At 37.6% G+C, this 18362-nt stretch overlaps 1 protein-coding gene across 3 annotated transcripts in view; it reads right to left on the minus strand.

Moving 5' to 3' along the window:
- CDH18 (cadherin 18) overlaps positions 1-18014 on the minus strand; it is a 249479-nt gene extending 231465 nt beyond the window's left edge. For all 3 annotated transcript variants that reach the window (XM_027681893.1, XM_027681902.1, XM_027681876.1), the window contains exons 1-2: positions 17871-18014; positions 3763-3861 (exon numbers count right to left, since the gene is read on the minus strand). The gene's annotated coding sequence lies outside the window, so the exon portion shown is untranslated. The remainder of the gene's footprint in view (positions 1-3762; positions 3862-17870) is intronic.
- Between the last annotated feature and the right edge of the window lie 348 nt (positions 18015-18362).

Genomic DNA, 18362 nt, shown 5'->3' on the forward strand with positions numbered 1-18362 from the left:
ATTATTAGGTACTTTCAGATTTTGAGACATACTTCTCTTTTTTTGCTCCTTATACAGGTGTCAAGAATTTGGGGAATTTGAATTTCCTTAATCAAGACATTAGTTTTTCTTCAAAATATCCTACTTAACAGGACTATTGAGGTGCACCCAATACAATCTATGCCCTAGTATAATGAGTCACATTCCTTCTTCTTGTCCACTTTGAACTTAAAAATGTGTCTGAGGAAGTGGATATTTATTTAAACATTCAAAGCTTCTACAGAAATGTAAAAACCTTAAAACCTCTTCCTATGTCCTGAATGTTTCTTCATGTTATTGAAAGTTTTGCACATACATAAGTAGACTCTTAATGGTCACTGGAAGACTTTTTTTCCTCTACTAATGTTTTCATACAAACTCTGAAAGCAGTCTATGTGAAGTCTTTTATCTTTGAAAGCTCTAGAGAGTGGGCTAGAGATCCCTGCTTGGTATAATCTGCAACCCTGAGACAGGGCAGCATACTCAGCAACTCCAGTTTCTTTTTTGGGTTTTACTATTTCAAATAAAACCGAAACACACCAAAACCCACGAAAGAGTAACATTGAAATTAATTATAAACAATGCACTTGTTACAAAAAATACTTAACCTGTTTATGACAAGGCTGAATTTGAACTACAGCCAGTTGACTCGCTTTAGGCTCTTGTTATATGGCTGGTTGTATTTCTCAGACAAAAGCCTGTTGTTATGGAGCACTACTAGTTTTCACAGCCAAACTGTACTTTGAGTTAAGCCCAATGGACCCAATTTCTTTCCTTTTCAATATGTACTCTTGAAAATAAGTTCTAACCTATCCAGAAGACATCTTTGACATCTTGACATTTTTCACTCTTTGGTATTACTTTAAGGATTGTTTCACCTCTTCAGATATTACTTTGTTAGACAAGGTTATCCAACAAAAGTAATCAGCCACTTCAGGATCTGTGATAATAGAAAAGGAAAAGAAAAAATATTTCTTCTAAAGATATAACAACAAAAAGATCTCCCTGGAGGAAAAAAAAATTAAAAAAACATTTTTATTTCTATGAGTTTTAGTTGCTAAACCACCTATAGTCAAAGAACCATCCATTTGAGAAGAAAATATGACCTTCCACTCTATGCACCTTTTATCTTGGTCATGCTTTGTGAGTATTTTTATAGATCTAACAACTGAACCTTTCAATTTCATGTCAAATGTGTCACATATATTGTAAGGAAAGAAGCTACAACACCGAGCCTAAGATGCTCTTTTAGCCTTTTTACCTTCTCACCAGTAGCTTACCCAATTCTGATTCTCTGCAGGTTTATCCGGACGCCCAGCATTACAGACCAAGTTATCCCACCACTGGAGCTGAATTAGACAAGCTACATAAAGTTAAAAAACCATGAAAGTAGAGATCAATGCCTAGATCTTCCTCTCTCTAAATTTTCAGTAAGTCTGTAACACTAGACAAGTATGGTCAATAAACACTTTTATAAAGGAAATCTCTTAGGAGACTAAACTTCATAGTAAACTTTCTGTGATTACAGTGACTGCTAAACATCTGTGTTCTCAAAATCTGTAAACCGAGAGCAAAGTTAAGGAGTGCTAAGGCATAAAACTTATCTGAGCCAGGAAAGAAATCTCCTATGATTTTATCAGCTCCAACCAGTTACCTGTATCTACTGACAAAAAAAATAAAAGTGGAATAGTCTATCAGAAGTGCACTATGCAGGTCATAAGGCCATAACTTTTTTTTTCCCCTTTAATAACTAGATTGGTGCATCTAGCTACAAAAGCTTTTTCATTATTTCATGGGTCAGCTCAAGACTTACTAGAGCATGGGAACTATGTATACAAACTTAGTGAAGGACTCATATAATTATTAAAAATAACAATCATATGGTGAGATAAAGACAGTGCAGCATCTGCTTTCCACATTTTTTTTGTGGGAGTTTATAAGAAAGTCAGTCTTCATATGAGCACAGATAACCACACAGACACATACAAGCATCCGTCCATCTAGATTTATATCCTTTTTTAAGTAAACCTGCATTTCTGAAATGCTTGCCAAAGAACATTTAAACATATTGCCACTAAAAGAGCATTGGAAACAACCGTGATCATCACCTCAAAACTTCCAGGGTAACATATGACTAGAAATTTTTTGAGGAGAAAAAAGTAAATCTTTAGACTCAATGAAAATTACGTCAGCTGCACTGTGACCTCCAGAGACAACAGTGACTTTTGACAGCAACGATTTTGACAGAATTTGGGGTAATACTAGGAAATACTGGAAATAGTTAAAAAAACTTCCAAAGAGAGATTTCTGCACATTTTCACAAGAAATTTCTGAGTTATATTCTATGCAACAGTTTTGACTTCACTGGTGTTGCATCAGGCATTAATCAGTAAAATTTCTGGCTCATTATTTTCAGAATTAATTTTAGGAAGACCTGTTCATTAAGCAGGGTTCCTTCCCCAGTTCTCTAAGTTGAAGCTGAACACTTAAAATAAAAACTAATCTCATACTGAGACATTACTGCCCACGTGCTTATGGGATAAAAATATAATGTTACAAGGAAGTAAACTTTCATTTGGGACCAATCAAATGATATCCAGCAAGACAAAAAGCAAAAAAAAGAAAAATATAGAAAAAATTTTTTATCATCAACTCTAACACATATTTTGCTAGCTTTCCACCATCTTTTCACATTTGTAAAAACTACACAATTGTTACTAGCTATCTTTTTGGCTGACAGTGAGTTAAGTCAAAAAGCAAAAAGTTACCATGCACAACATGCCCTAGTTGCTCATTAGCATCTTTCTTCTCATCATGTTGCTGCCTCCTCAGATCTACTAGCTTAACTTCATGCCTAGCCAGTCCTGGTGCCAGCCAAAATGTCTAGTATCAGATTAAACTTAGCTTTTAAGTGCAGCTTATTTGACAGAGACAAGGTAAGGAGAGGCTACAGATACAATTCTACTGTCAGACAGGAGGCTGTAATAATTTCTGGCAGGATGTAGTAAAGAGGAGCTGAGGTAGGCTTAGAGTTGTAATCTTGCCACGAAGCTCAGCAGCAACCAAGACAGCATTTCAGACCACAGCCTCAAAGTTTTTGGAGGACAGATGAGAGGAAGAAGTGGCAGAATACTACAGACACAATACTATACTCTTTTAGAGACTGGCAATGGCTTTAAAAAAAACCCAATTCTGTCTTATAGAACTAAAAAAAAAAAAAAAGAGAACAAACTCCTCAGCTTTATATGATAGCTTGCATTAATGGAATAACCAAAACCAATAAAAATATGAAACCATGAGAATTCTCACTGGGCAGGTGGAAGCATGTGATAAAACTATGTCCTTGCAAGATAAAACTTATTCCAGGAGTGGCCACATTCATATAAGGAAGAAGCTGATGTGAAATGTTTACTGAACCCAGTAGCGTTTAAAATTCGCTGTGCAACTGAGTGAAGGAGACAGTCTAGATAATTTTACATTGAAGCTTCCTGATCCTTCTCCTTTCTTGGTAATCTTACGACCACACCAGTCGGCTCCAAAGCTTAAGAGCTGGGTACGTGTAAAGCCTGTCTCTATGAGCCCATTTGTTGCCACGTCCCACAGACCCAGCGGTAAATGTCACGTAGTGGTTCAGCCCCTTTGGATACCTTCTAACCAAGCCCAGTCGTTAAAGGCAGGTAAATGTTGCCTGCTACAGAGCTAAAAATTCCTCTGTTGCAAAAAGTAAGGAAATAGAGAGTTCACCTCCTTCTTGGGTTCCAGACTCGTGGTGTAGACAAAATGATGTGCTTCTCCTCTCTGCTTACTTCAAACAGAATTTATTCTCTGTTCATTTCACAACACCTAGAAATGAAAAAGAAGATTTTACTGACATAGCCTTGGAAATATTCATTTAATGTAGTCCCTTTTCAGAAAATGGATTAGGAATTTTTTGTAGTTCTGGTGCTGTAGAAGAGATCACAAATTTCGGATGGGAATATCAAAGGTACTTGCGAAGCAATGTTACTGCAATGCTTACTCAGCATCCTTAACCCTTCAAATGATAAAAAAATACAGGCAGCCATTAAGAAACAGAAGAGAGATGCCATGTTTACTTTCTCCTTGGTCAGCAAGCTGTAACAAATTCAAAAAGATGACACACTGCTTCATTGGAAAAGAAAGAAAAGGTAAGAGTAAAGTAGCTACTTTTATAATTTCTGCCTGAATAAAACACACTGTAATTTGATTTCTACACTGGAAAAAAAAAAGTAAAATCTAAATTACCTTTCTCATTCAAAGAAGCAGGAAAAAAGTTAGGTGTTTCTAAGAGACACTACAACAGCAAAAATGGTACAGTATGTGTGCCACTTCCAAGAAATAGAAACATATGATTATTTTGAAGTAGCTGGCCAGAGCTGGCAGTTGAACTCAATTATGATTCTATCAGGTGCCAGCTAACACATTCAATAGTATTTGAGAGAAAATGAAATATTGTAGTCCATGCAAATCATAAGAGATAGGAATCTTACTAAGCTGATATTGAGCTGCACCTTGCCTATGAATAGATCTCGCATTCCAGACAAAAAAATCTAAACCATTAAAACTAAAGGATAAAATCAACTTAACAGAACAATTTAAAAATACTTTTGTTTCAAAAACACACTACTGTAGAACTTAAAGCAGACAAACATATAACACGGTATTATTCTTTTTGTAAAAGAAGACAAATAATGAGAAAGATGGTATCTTGCTCAACGCAATGTCTGCATTGTTTTCTGTGTCTATCTGCAAGAAACTTATTTTCTCCACATTATTTAGCATATTCGCAGGAGAGTTATAATAAGGTTGTTTGAGATTTCTCCAAAAGTTGCGCAATGCACTACACATGTAACATTTACTTAGGATTATCAAATGCAACTGCACTAGAAATTAGAAAAATATTAAACATACTCAGAACTGAAGCAGTGGAGTCAGTCCTTTAGGACGGCTGGTGCTTCCCTTTGCTTAATGCCAGCTAGGCCCCAACACACTGAGAAAAGCACTACAAATTAGTATTTTCTGCCAGGCCATGCTGTGAATTAACTCTCTTAATTGTACTGGCATGGTGCTCGAGGGGAAAAACTAATTCTAAACTCAGAGAAATCAGAAGAAGGACTTTTAATTCTGCTCTACTAAATAAGAGGGTTATCTTATAAATTAATGTTTTAAGCACACAAAGAAGCTTTCTGTCATTATTATTTTCTAGAATGATCTGTTGTACCTCTGAGTAATTTTGCTTCATGAGCTTCAACTTCTTTCCTTCAGGTACTACTCCAGTGCCAAACAAATCTTTGGTCCTCCTGGTGATCACTCTATTTTCTGTATCTTACCCCAAGATGATATAAACATTTTGTTTCACCTTCACAGGTTTATCTTTTCCTTTGGCCTTAAAGATGTCAAAGTCTATAAATCAGTTCTTCTCTTGCCATTATGACAAACAAGTCCTATTTATCCTTTTCATGCTCCAAGTCCTGAATTTTTCTATTCACTAATGCTATGACCCTTCCATAAATACTTTTAACTCTTTTCAAAAATACACATTTCTGGAAGAAGGGGACTTGGCTTAGTAATCAGTGCAGGTAAAAAAAGCATGCTCTAAAAATGAGTCTGTCTCAATAACCCTCTTTCTCCAATAACTGAAGCAAAATGAGATTATGTACAACCTTAAGCCTGCTGCTCATCTCTTCATTCAGTTATTTATTTTTTCACTTCCAAGATTCCAATTAGGCAACATCAAAGTGGACATTCACATCCAAAGTTACTAGAAATGAGCACTTAGATGAAATACATTACCAAGTCAGGACTTAAAAAACTACAGTGCTGAAGACTTAGACCTGAATTTGATCCCTGTGAAATCACCGCATAACTTCTCAGGACTCTACACTTTACTATTTTTAAAAAATAGCAAATGATTAAGTAAACACTTACTGCAAATAAGACTGCACACTGGGCAATAAAAGCAAAATTGTGCGTTGAAAGGAACTTTTGGAGATCATCTATTCCAGTCTCCTCCCCAAGGCATGGCTACATTCTAAGTTTGGCTGGGTTGCTTTAGGGCCTTGTCCAGACGAGTTTTAAAAACCTCCAGGGCTAGAGGTCCCTCTCTAAGCAACTTGTCTCAGTGCTTAACCTTGCTGCCTGTCAAAAAATTGCCTCTTCAAATCCCATGGGAGTCTCCTTCACCACCACTTGTGGCCACTGTCTCCTGCCCCGTTGCTGTGCACCTCCCAGGGGAGCCTGGCTCTTATTCCTCTACTGCTCCTGCAACCAGCTCCTTGTGATGCCCTCTCTTGTCTCCTGGTAATCCTCCAGAACCTCAGGGACCTCCCATTTACCACTGCATTTTCTTGACCTCCTTGTTTTGAAGCACTGCAAAAAGGGCACAGCTGTCCCACCGCATTGGAAGAGGAGAATCCCCTGCCCCAACCCTACTGCTGTGCCTAGCCATCAGGAAGCCTCCCTTGCTGTAAGGACACATGGCTGCTTCACCAGTAAGTCACTGCCCACCAGACTCCCATGTCCTTTTCTGTGTGACTATTGGCAGCTGGTCTGCAGCACTGTGCTGGGTAATGCCAAATCAGTTCTGCAGGACTTCTGCAGAACTGTCTGTGTGGAGGGTATTTGTACAGTTTTACGACAGATATTCCTGTCCTAAGAAACTTAAGCCTAAACTAGGTGAGACAAGTAGATCAGACAGGATGAAAAATAACTGTTCAAGAATGGTAAGACATTAAAAAGGAGGCTAGTTAAAAGATTGGATCAGGATTCAGAGGGACCATGAAGACAAATGCAAATTCAGGCGCTTCTGAGTTCAAACTGTGGGAGACAGATAATTGAGAGACTCAAATTCAGGAATGGGTGATAGACATAAATAAAGCAATAGTATTAGAGGGTTACCTGACTGTAAGGCACAGGAATAGAAGAATGATTGAAAGCAAAATGAGATTATGTACAACCTTAGGCCTGCCGCTCATCTCTTCATTCAGTTATTTATTTTTTCACTTCCAAGATTCCAATTAGGCAACATCAAAGTTACTAGAAGAAATGTCAGGTATAAAAAGGTCTTCAAAACGAAAAGTAGTACTGCGGTCTGTCTGTACTACCTGACAAAAAAGAGTTCAAAAAACCTCTACTGCACTTGAACAATGAGGAGTGAGAGGTATAACCTTAAAATATAAGTGATGGAAAGAAATAAGCATGTGTCTAAAAGGAAATCTCAAACTCATCATCCTAAGTTTTCAAAGACAAACTTTAAACAAAATGGAGGGAGCTGAAAATACCTATTCATTTTGCTTGTGAGAAAAACCAATCTCTCATGCCTTTAGGCAGTAGAGAATTATGTGGTCTTTTGAACTGAAAAAGTGCAAACTGTAGAGGATCAGACTGAATAAATGTTAAGATACTACTCTCACAAAGCCTTTGGGAATTTACTCAATAACAATATTTTTGAGATTTCACACACAGGGATGGTGCATTTGTCATAGTTATTTACAACTTGTAGAGTAATCAAATAAAAATGAAAGGATTTGTTTATGCAATAAGGAACAGAGTCAAAGACAAAGGAAACATCTGCATGGGAACACATAACACTTATAAAACCCCTTCATTTTAAGATAAATTGAAAATAAAGAAAAACAAGCAAACAAACCCAAAAACAACCAAAAAAAACCCAACACCAAATTGATAACTTTCAACTGGGCTATGCTATAAGAAAGATTCACGTTTTTCAACTTAGTATATTTAAAATGTTGAAAAGTTAGTCTGGTTGGTAGAGTTGTTTCCCTTAATTTATGCAAAGATTTGACATGCAGAATTCATTTAGTCCTCATAGCAAGAAGGAAACTCCTTATCATAAAATAGACAGATGCTAGCAATTGGATGAACAGTTTCCTATATTTGTAAAGATTATTCCAATACAACTGTTACAGCTGTTGCAGATGGTACCAGAGTGGTATCCTTCATCCAAAAATGAGATGTATACATCTGAAGACGACTTTTTTAATAAGTCCTCATGTCAACCTTGTTGCGAAGACCTGCTTCCTGAAGACAAATTTTCAGTGCACTTTATTCAGGCTAGAATAATGGTGGCAGTTGTGCAGAAGCCCCTCGATCAGTATGATGGGAAGGTTAATGCCAATAGAAGCCATCTTCATTGCAGAAGTTTTTTCTGTGTTGTTGAGTAGAAGCATCAATAAAAGCTGAGGCCCTTGGGTCTCAATATATTTCAAGGTTAAAATCCAACTCAGTATGCAAATACGTATGCCAAAATTAAGCAGAAGATATGTATAATTTTCAATATCTAGTATATTGTTTATAATATCATAAAAAGTATTTACAAACCCTGATTATTTGGTCTAAGCCTGTAATCCTCTTTAGGAGTGAGATATATGCTGCATAAATAGCTTCTTAAGGGGGAAAAAAATCAACTTCATTGTGTGGTAACCTGTAAAATGAACTACATCTTCTTGTGAAAAGCAGCAGATAAGAAGGCATAAAGGAGCTGACTCTAATTGACACCTTTCCTACAATAATCGGGAACAATACTTCAAGAGGAGCAAACCACACATTTAGTCATGCCCTTCTTTTCTTTTATCATATGCAAAAAAAAAAAAAAGGTTTCAATCTCTTTCTTAAATGACATACTTTTACTTCTTTATTGAATTCTTTACTTCATGTCCTTTCTCCTTTCCCTTCTGGCCTTTTAAACCAACTGCTAAAATTACTCAGCAGAATTGCACATCAGGTATACAACAGTTCCTTTCATTGGCATGAGATACATGGAGACACAGGAGCTTAAAAGGCCAGTCATTATGTGCAGTCCATAAAAATAACATTTCCTGCAGACAATGTAAGTTCACAGTTGTAGCAGGAATGGGGCCAAATTTGCTTTAAAATATCCATTTGAAGTTCTTTGTTTCTGCAATTATTCAAAGTCACCTTTTTTCCAAATTTTCTCTAATGCCAGGTATATTGAGCACTCTACCAAAATGGAGCAAAGAACTTGGAGCTTTAATGTAGCTAGAGTTAAATAAAGGCAGAAGTGAAAATACAGAGTGGGCAATAATTAAAAAGCAATGAAAAAAGTCATTAAAAGGTATAAAGGAGAGTTGAGAAGACAAAAAACTCATTAAGAATAACAACTGCGCCGTCCTCAGATGCAATGGAGGTTCACACTTGCCTACCTGACTGGTAATGGTCTGGTGTTCAGCAACTCAGCAGGAACTCACATCTGAGTTAGCAGGCAGTATAACATTCTGCCTGGGAGTAGGTGAGCCTTACCTATCTACTGTTTCTATCAGCCAATAAATAATTGCTGTGTACTCATAAATTCAGTAAATTCCTTTTTGCAATTCTCTGTGGATGGTAAAAGATGTTCAAATAAAAATGACACAGTAGAGGAAGAGTACAGAAAATAAAAGAATAGTTTGATTAAAGAGTAGTCTATCAGTTTGAATGTACTAATACTGCAATTTTTAGAGTAATAAAATGAAGGTGGCCTTCAGGTTTTCTGAAGGACAAACAACTTTGCCAATTCAGAAAATTAGTTAATATTTTTAAGTCTTAATGTTAATAAAACAGTATTTTTCAAACCCACTGCCTCATTTTAAAGCTGGTTTTTGTGGCAACATCAGAAGATGATAGAGAAGAGCAAAGTGTTTCCCTTTAGGCTAACACCATATGCAGATGTTACAGAAATGTCATCATCAAAAGCTTTGGTGTCACAGCAAGATTGCCAGCAACCTACAAAGATTGACGAGATAGACTGACAGGCTTAAGACCTTGTCTACTAGTCAATTTGTATAGCATTCAGTTTCCAGTTCTCATTTTCCTGAATACAGTGATGCCAGAATGTGGCCAATCTTCAGAAGACAAAAAAAAAATTCCATTTTAAAGTTCCTCTATTGAGTTTACAGATGCCATAGCCCTATTTAAATATTAATTAATATTTTTCAAAAAACATAAACCTGTATCTAAAAAGGGTAGATTTAGAGTGGGGTCAAGTACCAAATCACATTAACTTGTGAGATATAATTTTAATGAATACATGTCAGTCCTGAACAAAAAATTTACAAGTTGTCCTTTAATACAAGAGTGCTTTAGTGAAACCACTCATATTTCACCTTGTATGAAATATGAATGCTAGGTATAGAAGCATTCATGTTTTGGGATTTCTGTAAAGTTAAGAAAAGTAATGCCCTGCTTTTAAAGCAAAATTACAGCTATGTGTTGCAAATAAGTATGTGCACACAGGTCCCAATATGTGTAATTCATCCATTTAAATGAGCCATATGCATGGGGACATTCTCGAGTTTTGCTCTTCAGGGGAGTCACAACACTCATTAAGATATACTAAGCTCCACAATGAATAGAGCAAATGCTCATTATAATATAATGATCAAAATTATCACACAGTGGTCCTGTGGAGTAGATCCATTGCATTCCAAGAATGTAATACCTTTTTTTCTTAAAAACAAGCAAACAAACAGACAAGATTTTCCAAACAAACATAAATGGAGGCTTCTCCTGTCTTGGTTCAGAATTAAGAAACTTATAGGCATGTTGACATGACATAGTATATTTGATCAAACACACTACCATAATGTAACAACATAGGTAAAACTGACTTCAGTAGCACAGTAGCCATTAATAGTTTTAGGAAATCAGTCATCATCTGACCTATATAGTCTTAAAGAGTTCAAGTTCCTTGGCCTTCAAGTCACAATGTAAGGCTACATAGTCAACAACAGTCTTTCTGCTGGCTCTCCTTATATTTACATCCAGGAAGTATTTATAAACCTCCTAAATAGGTTTCCACCTAGGAGGCTACTTTTCAAACATCTGTACAAAAGAACATCCTTCTGGTCATCTTTTCCATTCATCTGCCTCCTTGCTAAAGAAAGATTATCAAAATAATGGTGCCCTGTTTTTCTTTCCTCACATCCAACCTTTTGTTCTCCCAATTTTCACTGCGTTAGATCTGGAACTTGCCAAAACTTCATATAAAATAACATAGCACTCTAATCCAGCAGAAAAATAACTCAAGAAAAAAAACACAAGTGCTACAGAAAAACATTGACTTGTTGGCTGAATAATCCTGCATACATTCTACATAGGCTCCTCTCTGCTCTCTGAGGCTTGATTCTCTAGTAACACATATCCATGTACTACCTCCTTCTCAACAAATGAAGAGGTCTCTGACATTATGTTTTTCCCTGATAGTATAAAACATGGTTGGCATAAGAATGATGCATTTGTTTGAGTGGGATCTGAGAAACACAAAGGCCTCCTACAAGACAATATTCACGTAACAAGATCACTCTCCCTAAGCCTCTAAAACCTAGTGTCCAATTTATAGCACAAAAGTGACATGCACCATGAGGCCAATGCACTTATGTCCCAGGGCAAGCTCAGGACTGAACCACAGAACTCCACCAGCACTGGGGACCCACTCCCTATATAAAAGCTATGTGTAGTCTGCATGCTGATAACATGTCTGGTCAACACCCAGGATGAGGTACCTGCTGCTTGAAGGGACTTGTGGCAGCAGGTCACATCATCTGCTCCAGGAACAGTAACTACCTTCCCACCATGCTGCTGCATGAGACAACTCTGGTGTACTCACTGTGTTAATGCGCTGTGAACCTCATGCCTAGGACAGCTGTCCTGAGAATAAACAAATCCAGTTTAGGAAACACTAGACCTCATATGAATCAACTGCCACTGTGAATACTCTGGCAGTCTTTACCTGACACTGAAAGAAGCTCAACCAGCTAGAAAAGTAGAGCACCACTTGAAAACATGTTAGCTTGCTGATGGCCTTGTCATTTTCCAGAAACACTTAGAAGGGTTTCTAATACAAAGCTACATTGGATTTCAAAGTGTTAGTTGTGCATTCATTGAAAATTAATGAGTGTTACACTTCTTCAGCAGTTTTCTAAAAGAAGCCTTAGATGGTTCATAACATAAAAAAAACCACAAACCAAAACAAAAACCAAACTTAACATACAATGCTAAATGAACTGATTATTTTATACCTTCTCCCATGCAAATACAAAAATATTTAAGATATCTCTAGGCTGAATAAGCAAGATAATAACTCTGAGCTCAAATTCCCTAATATGAATGCAAGAATTCACGCTTTAATGAACAGCAAATATATAAGAAATGTTCTTCATCAGGAAAATGTGTGGAAATTGTATGTAATAAATGATGTGTAGCTTTCTTCTTTTTTTTTTATTGCTCCAGTAAGAAGGCTTATTATTTATTGAAAGACCAAATGTAAAACATAAAAGAAATAGTGACTGAGGACTGTAATCCTGGCATAAATTAGTTTCCTTTTTATTTTTAAATATGGGCAGTTACATGAGCAGTTAATAGCTGCCATGCTACAGTGCTGTTCGTATGCCCCAGTTTTTTTTCACCTCTCCTGAAAGCCAAGGTTTTACACTTAGAAGAGTCAGCAGTTCCCAGGTGCTAATACAATATATCAGTGTTAAAAATACCTTCTAACAGTCAAATGAAATCTTTCTCACTATTGAACAAACAAAAGGAGCTACCTCCCTTTTATCAACTACTTATCCCTTCAAATATGCACAAACACATGCATATACACTTCGACACCCTCAAAATTAATAAAAACGCTGTTGTCCTGCCACCATCGCTAAACTATTAAATTTTTACTAATTATAGGAAGTTCTCTACTGAAGCAGCACTTGTACTTTACAAATAGTACAGGATTCACTGAGGCAGAGCCTCAAACCTGGCTCTGAATACCTCAAATGCTTGCCCTACAACTATAGAGATTGTCTCCATATTGCTATTTTTTTATTTATTCTATCAATTTTCATACCATCAACAACAGAACATGACTGAAAGTTCAACCAAATACAAGTCTGAGAAATTTCACCCCGCTCCAATTTGAAGTGTCAGCTTAAGCCTCATTATAACCAACACAGAAATGCTGTTAACAAGTAAAAGACAGAACAAGAGTATTTCTCCTGGATAAGGTATAATTATTGAAAATGAAAGACACTTCATAGACTCTTGAACAAAAAGATTTTCATTCACAGCTTTCCCAGCACTCAACAAGAGTGAGATGTGAAATAAACAGAATTCAAATCCAAATTTATAACTTTTGTATAACAGTATATCACTCATTTGGTAAAGCTGACTAATCACAGAGTTCAAATAAATAATTTAATATAGTTATGGAAATGCACATTCTCATCTGTGAACATAAGCAGACTTGAGTCAAAGAATAGCTCAGTCTAATGCCACATGTGACCAATAATTTTTACATGCTTTTAACAGTATCAAGCATTGTATTTATTTTTTTGAAAGTTGACAATTATTTCTTTGTACCTTCTCAAAGAATATACGTGTGTATGTGTAACCATATATACATCCATAACTGTGGCTGTAAGGGCTCAATGGCAAAAATTTATGAAACAATACAGTGCATGATGGAGACACTGAAACAGGCTGCTCAGAGAAATTGTGGATGTCCTGTCCCTGGCAGTGTTCAAGGCTCAAGGCTTTGAGCAACCTGGTCTGGTGAAAGATGGCTATGCCCCTGGCAGGGAAGGGGAGGGTTGGATTCGATGGGTCCTTTTTGACCCAAACTGTACTATGATTCTGTGACATACCTGGAAATACCAAAACTGGGAGTCAACCAAATACAGAGTTGATTGTTTTCAACAGGAATAGCGCCCACATGACGGGCAGTAATTAGAGCATCTACACTTAAGCATGTACTTCAATATCAGTAACAGGGAGAGGCAGGTTTCTCCAAAGAATGATTCAAAACAATCAAAGTTCAAGACCCCCCAAGTGCATGAAAAACCTGAAGATGTTTGATTTGCAATGCCTGGTCCGCTGTCCTCATCTGACAGAGGACCTGAATGAGGACACTGCAGTCCCCACTTCCACATCCAACAGACTGTCTTAAGGAAAAGCCTGATAGACTTACCGCCTCACTCTGCCCATCTGCTAAGTCAAGACAATGCAACTGATCCCTCTTGTAAAGTAATCTGAGGGTTCAATATTACAGTCTGTGCAGTATCACAAAGACCAAAAAAAATCTCACAGACAGCTAGAGTCTTATGGTAGAAATGCAGCTAGTACCTTAGCTAGCTTGGGTATTTTTACACCACACTTCACAAACAGCCTTTAAAATTTGTCTATGTAAGAACTTGATAAATTATATTGAAACCTAGGTAAGGTGAAGTGAGAATGGAAAAGTATGTCTGTGACCTAAATACACACCCCTTTACAAGAACGTCTGCTTAAAGGAATTCATAAGGACTGGGGAATAAAGTTTATAATTGTAAAATAATGCTTTGTCTTCTCTATGATAACAAACCCAGCCTTAACTCTGCTGAGGTTTGAATTAATTCCACAAAAATATAAATGACAGTTGCCATCAAGCAAAATCACGTTTCTTACAGGCCTCAAATATCTGCTTAACGTATTTTCATTATAAGAGAACTTCAGATGTGCTTAACAAGTTGCTTATCAGTGACTTACAGAGTTACACAACTGTGTTCTTCTGGTTGGGTTCAATGAACAGAGACATGATTTAAAAAAACAAACAAAAAACCAAACTTGAAAAAACAACTCATTCCCCCCCTAAAAACATTCCCCAAATAGGAGATTAGTCTTATTCACTCCTTTCAAATACCAAACTGGTTTCTTCTAAATATATGTTGGTTCTCTGTATGCATATTAAAACCAGTCCAAAAAAAGGTAACGGTACATTATTTAAAGCACCTCAGTATTAACAGTTTGTCTGATAAAAGCTGGTTTTGGAGGAAAAAAAATCTCATTCAGCCAGTCTTTGCTCTTCCTTATAGGATACATGGGGTTTTTTGCTCCCAATTCAGGAGCTTCTTAAAAATTCTGCTTCCATTCTTTGAAATTTCAAATTCCATGGAGTTTTGTTTGCTGGAAATGGATACAGAAATTTTGTATCAATCAAAACCAAGTAATGGAGAGTAATGGAGACACTAACACTTCAGTATTAGGTTCTGCAGTATTTCCTTAAAACAGTATCATGTAATATTCATTCTATATTTGTCATGCAATGTTCATGCCATACATGAAGTTACAGAGTGCTCATCAAGTATATGGTTAAATTGAAACACTTTACCCTGATTTATCACTGCCTATATAGACACTTTTTAAACTACAACACTGTTGACCAAGGAAAATAAGTTTTCCACTATAATTAATGCTAGTGAGATATACATGTTAGATTACACATAAACTTTGTTGGCAATGTTGGAGTTTTCATATGGTTTCCTCTTGTGGTCTTTGCATATCTATATCCTTCCTCTAGGAGAAGATTAATAGAATCTTTTCTATTAATACAATCATTTTATATTGGTAGGTGGTTTTGGCTATGCATTTCCTCCCCTTCCTGCTGTGTCAGTTGCCACCTTTATTTTGCATTGCCTATAAGCCAACTGTGGCCCATGGTGTCATGATGGCTGATTTAGCTTAGGTCCTTTTACAGGACAGGTCTGCCAGGGCTAACTAGCTGTTATCTGTCCAAATAGGAGCTCATGTTCATCTGCATGGCACAGATGACTCACTGGTATTTAGCTGGTTTTATTCAATCTGATAAGACTGATAATTCTTAGTACTAACTGTATTAGCAGAAATGTAGTTCTTAACCAGGAGCATGAGCTCTGGTTAACAGAATTTTTCATACCTTTCAAGTTTTATTTATCAGTCTGAGATAAAGGCTGAAATGTCACAGGAATGTCAGCAGTGGTGCAGTAACAACTGTGCTTCTCTGGCATGCACACATGCACTCTGGTACACTAATTTTGGATGTTGAAGATATTTATCCCCAGTTGTTTTATAACTTTGCATATGTTCACCAGAACTACTACCATGAATTAGCATAGCATGAACCAACAAAGTGGCTGAGTTACAGTCTCTGCATTGCAGGATAAAAGCACTAAACAACACTTTTAATGTGGGTAATAAAAAACAGTGTTCTCAAATTAAGTTACTTCAGGAATTAAACTGGACAAAGTACAACAACCTTGACTGGCATTTTGTCCTAATAGCAGAGTCAAGGATCCTGTCCTAGAGAAGTCTTATAGGATCCTCAGCAGCTGTAAGTGGAAGGAATCTGGTTTTCAATCTCATCTGTAAATTGTTCAGCCAGCAACACAGTGCCCCCTAAGCCATGCTTGGGCACCAGATTTGCTCCTACTTAAAGGAAAGTGCTGTCTGACACACTATTTCTCCTGTCATTTTTTAGAAAAAGCAGGTAACAGTGAATGGATTTGTTTGTTGGATTATTTTTTTTCCTCTTTGATTGTTTTTATTAAAAAAAAAAAGAGCCACACCTTAATTTGCATCAGGTAACTACACCATCCCACGTCTTCTTCAGAAGTATCTGAAATTAAATGTTCTGTCAAAGGCAGTGGAGTAGGTTAGGGAAGGCTTTACAGTTAGGCAAAATGTCAAATATATGCCAAACTTTTAAATCAATTTTATATTTTTCCCAAAGACAAACAGTTACTATCATTCAGTAGAAGGATAATTAATGCAGAAGGAAGGCTTCAGTGTTTTCACACAACTGTGTATGGTTGACTGCAGTACAGAAGTGAAGATTTGGAAATGTAGGAGCTATGCTTAGTGTCTTGGAATGAAAAATAAATTCTGTACCTTGAATAGAGGCAGTGGTTTTATCACCTCTGCTAACTGAAGTAATAATTTTACTTGTGTTTTCCATTGTATTTCTTTTGATTATGAAAAACTAATGGGGCGTTGATGCACATGAAATTGAATTTACCCTAAACCCTAACCTGAACGATGAACTACATTAAAATATAAGAAATGTTCATATTGCTTTACTGAGATCCACTCAGAGAAATACATGCAGGCATCTACATTTACCATGTTTCATTGGTTTCTGTACCCTGTCCTTCTTGTATCTTGTCACTCATGTGCACAAAACCGACTCTCACAGGCACACACTGACACACACACAAACACACACACAGGTTCAGCACTATGTTGTTTTCAAAGATACACGTTAGTGAAGTCATCCAGAGGAACTCTTTGCTTGCCAAAACACTCAGTTCTAGATGACTGACAGTTCAGTTGGTCAAAACGTGGTGTGAACTAAAGGTACATTGCAGTTTTTGTTCATTAAGAAAGGTATTTTTGGGGTGGACTAGGGGGAAATTAAGAGAGGATTTATTTCTGGCTGTGCATTATTTACAGTGCCCTTTACAAAAAGTGAAGTTGGATATCTGCAGGAGGTCTTTTGCTGCAATTTCAATCTTCAGTTATCACATAACACTACAAGCACGGAAAAAGGAAAAAAAAAACAAACAAAAAACAACCTGAAACTGCTATTCAAATATCAAGGTTAATGTTCTTCACATACAGTTCAACATGGCATGCTTTTTTATTGTATAGAAATGCTCACATATGTGAGTTGAGCTAAAGAATCTGCCTGCTGTCACCATCAAAATGCATCTGCACATTATCCCCATAAGTTAAGGAGCAGAACTGTAGGTATTGCAAACACGGTCACACACAAACACATATACAGAGCGCCGCTACCTTTCTATTTTGCAGGTCCCTTCGCAACTGCCTCGGATAAGCAAACACGTTTCTACAGCATCACAAGGGTAAGGCTTACGTACCAGCGGTAACTTTAACACAGACAAATTACAGGTTGTGGACCCGCTATGATAGCATTATTGCACGAAATATTTTGCGCTGCTTAAAAGGCTGTGTTAGCAGTACCGCTGTTCAGAAATATCCATGTTGCCACATATTAAAGTGTCATTTTATTTAAGCCTTACCTTGGCTGACTTGCCCTAACTGGTGACAAGGCACTCTAATTTATAAGAAGCAAATGGGGACTTTACGCAGTGCTAGCGGCACAGCTGCTCGCCGTCCTCAGAGAGGCACCCGGCTCCGCGTCCCTCGGAGCCCCCAGCCCCGCGCCGCGGATCCTGCAGCGCCGGCAGCCCGGGCGATTGGCCGCGCCGCCCGCCCCCGCCCCGCTCCGCGCCCGCCCGCCTCGCCTCCCCGCCCGCCCCCGTCCTTCTCCCCTCCCCGCCCTGTTTTCCCCTTCTCCAGTACTTCGGGGCCGCACGCAGCCTCCTGCGCGTAATGGCAGACCCCGGCCAGCCCCGTCACTCGGACAGATGCACGATCCATCCATCCATCTAATCATCCATCCGTCTAATCATCCATCCATCCAGGCGTCCGTCCATTCGTCCTCCCATCTATCCTCCCATACCGATATAACCGCTGTGTTCGGGCACAGGAACATCTTTGTCCGGCAACTG

The sequence above is a fragment of the Neopelma chrysocephalum genome, unplaced genomic scaffold, assembly GCF_003984885.1.
Source record: "Neopelma chrysocephalum unplaced genomic scaffold, ASM398488v2 Primary Assembly neopelma1_22b, whole genome shotgun sequence".
NCBI lineage: Eukaryota > Metazoa > Chordata > Aves > Passeriformes > Pipridae > Neopelma > Neopelma chrysocephalum.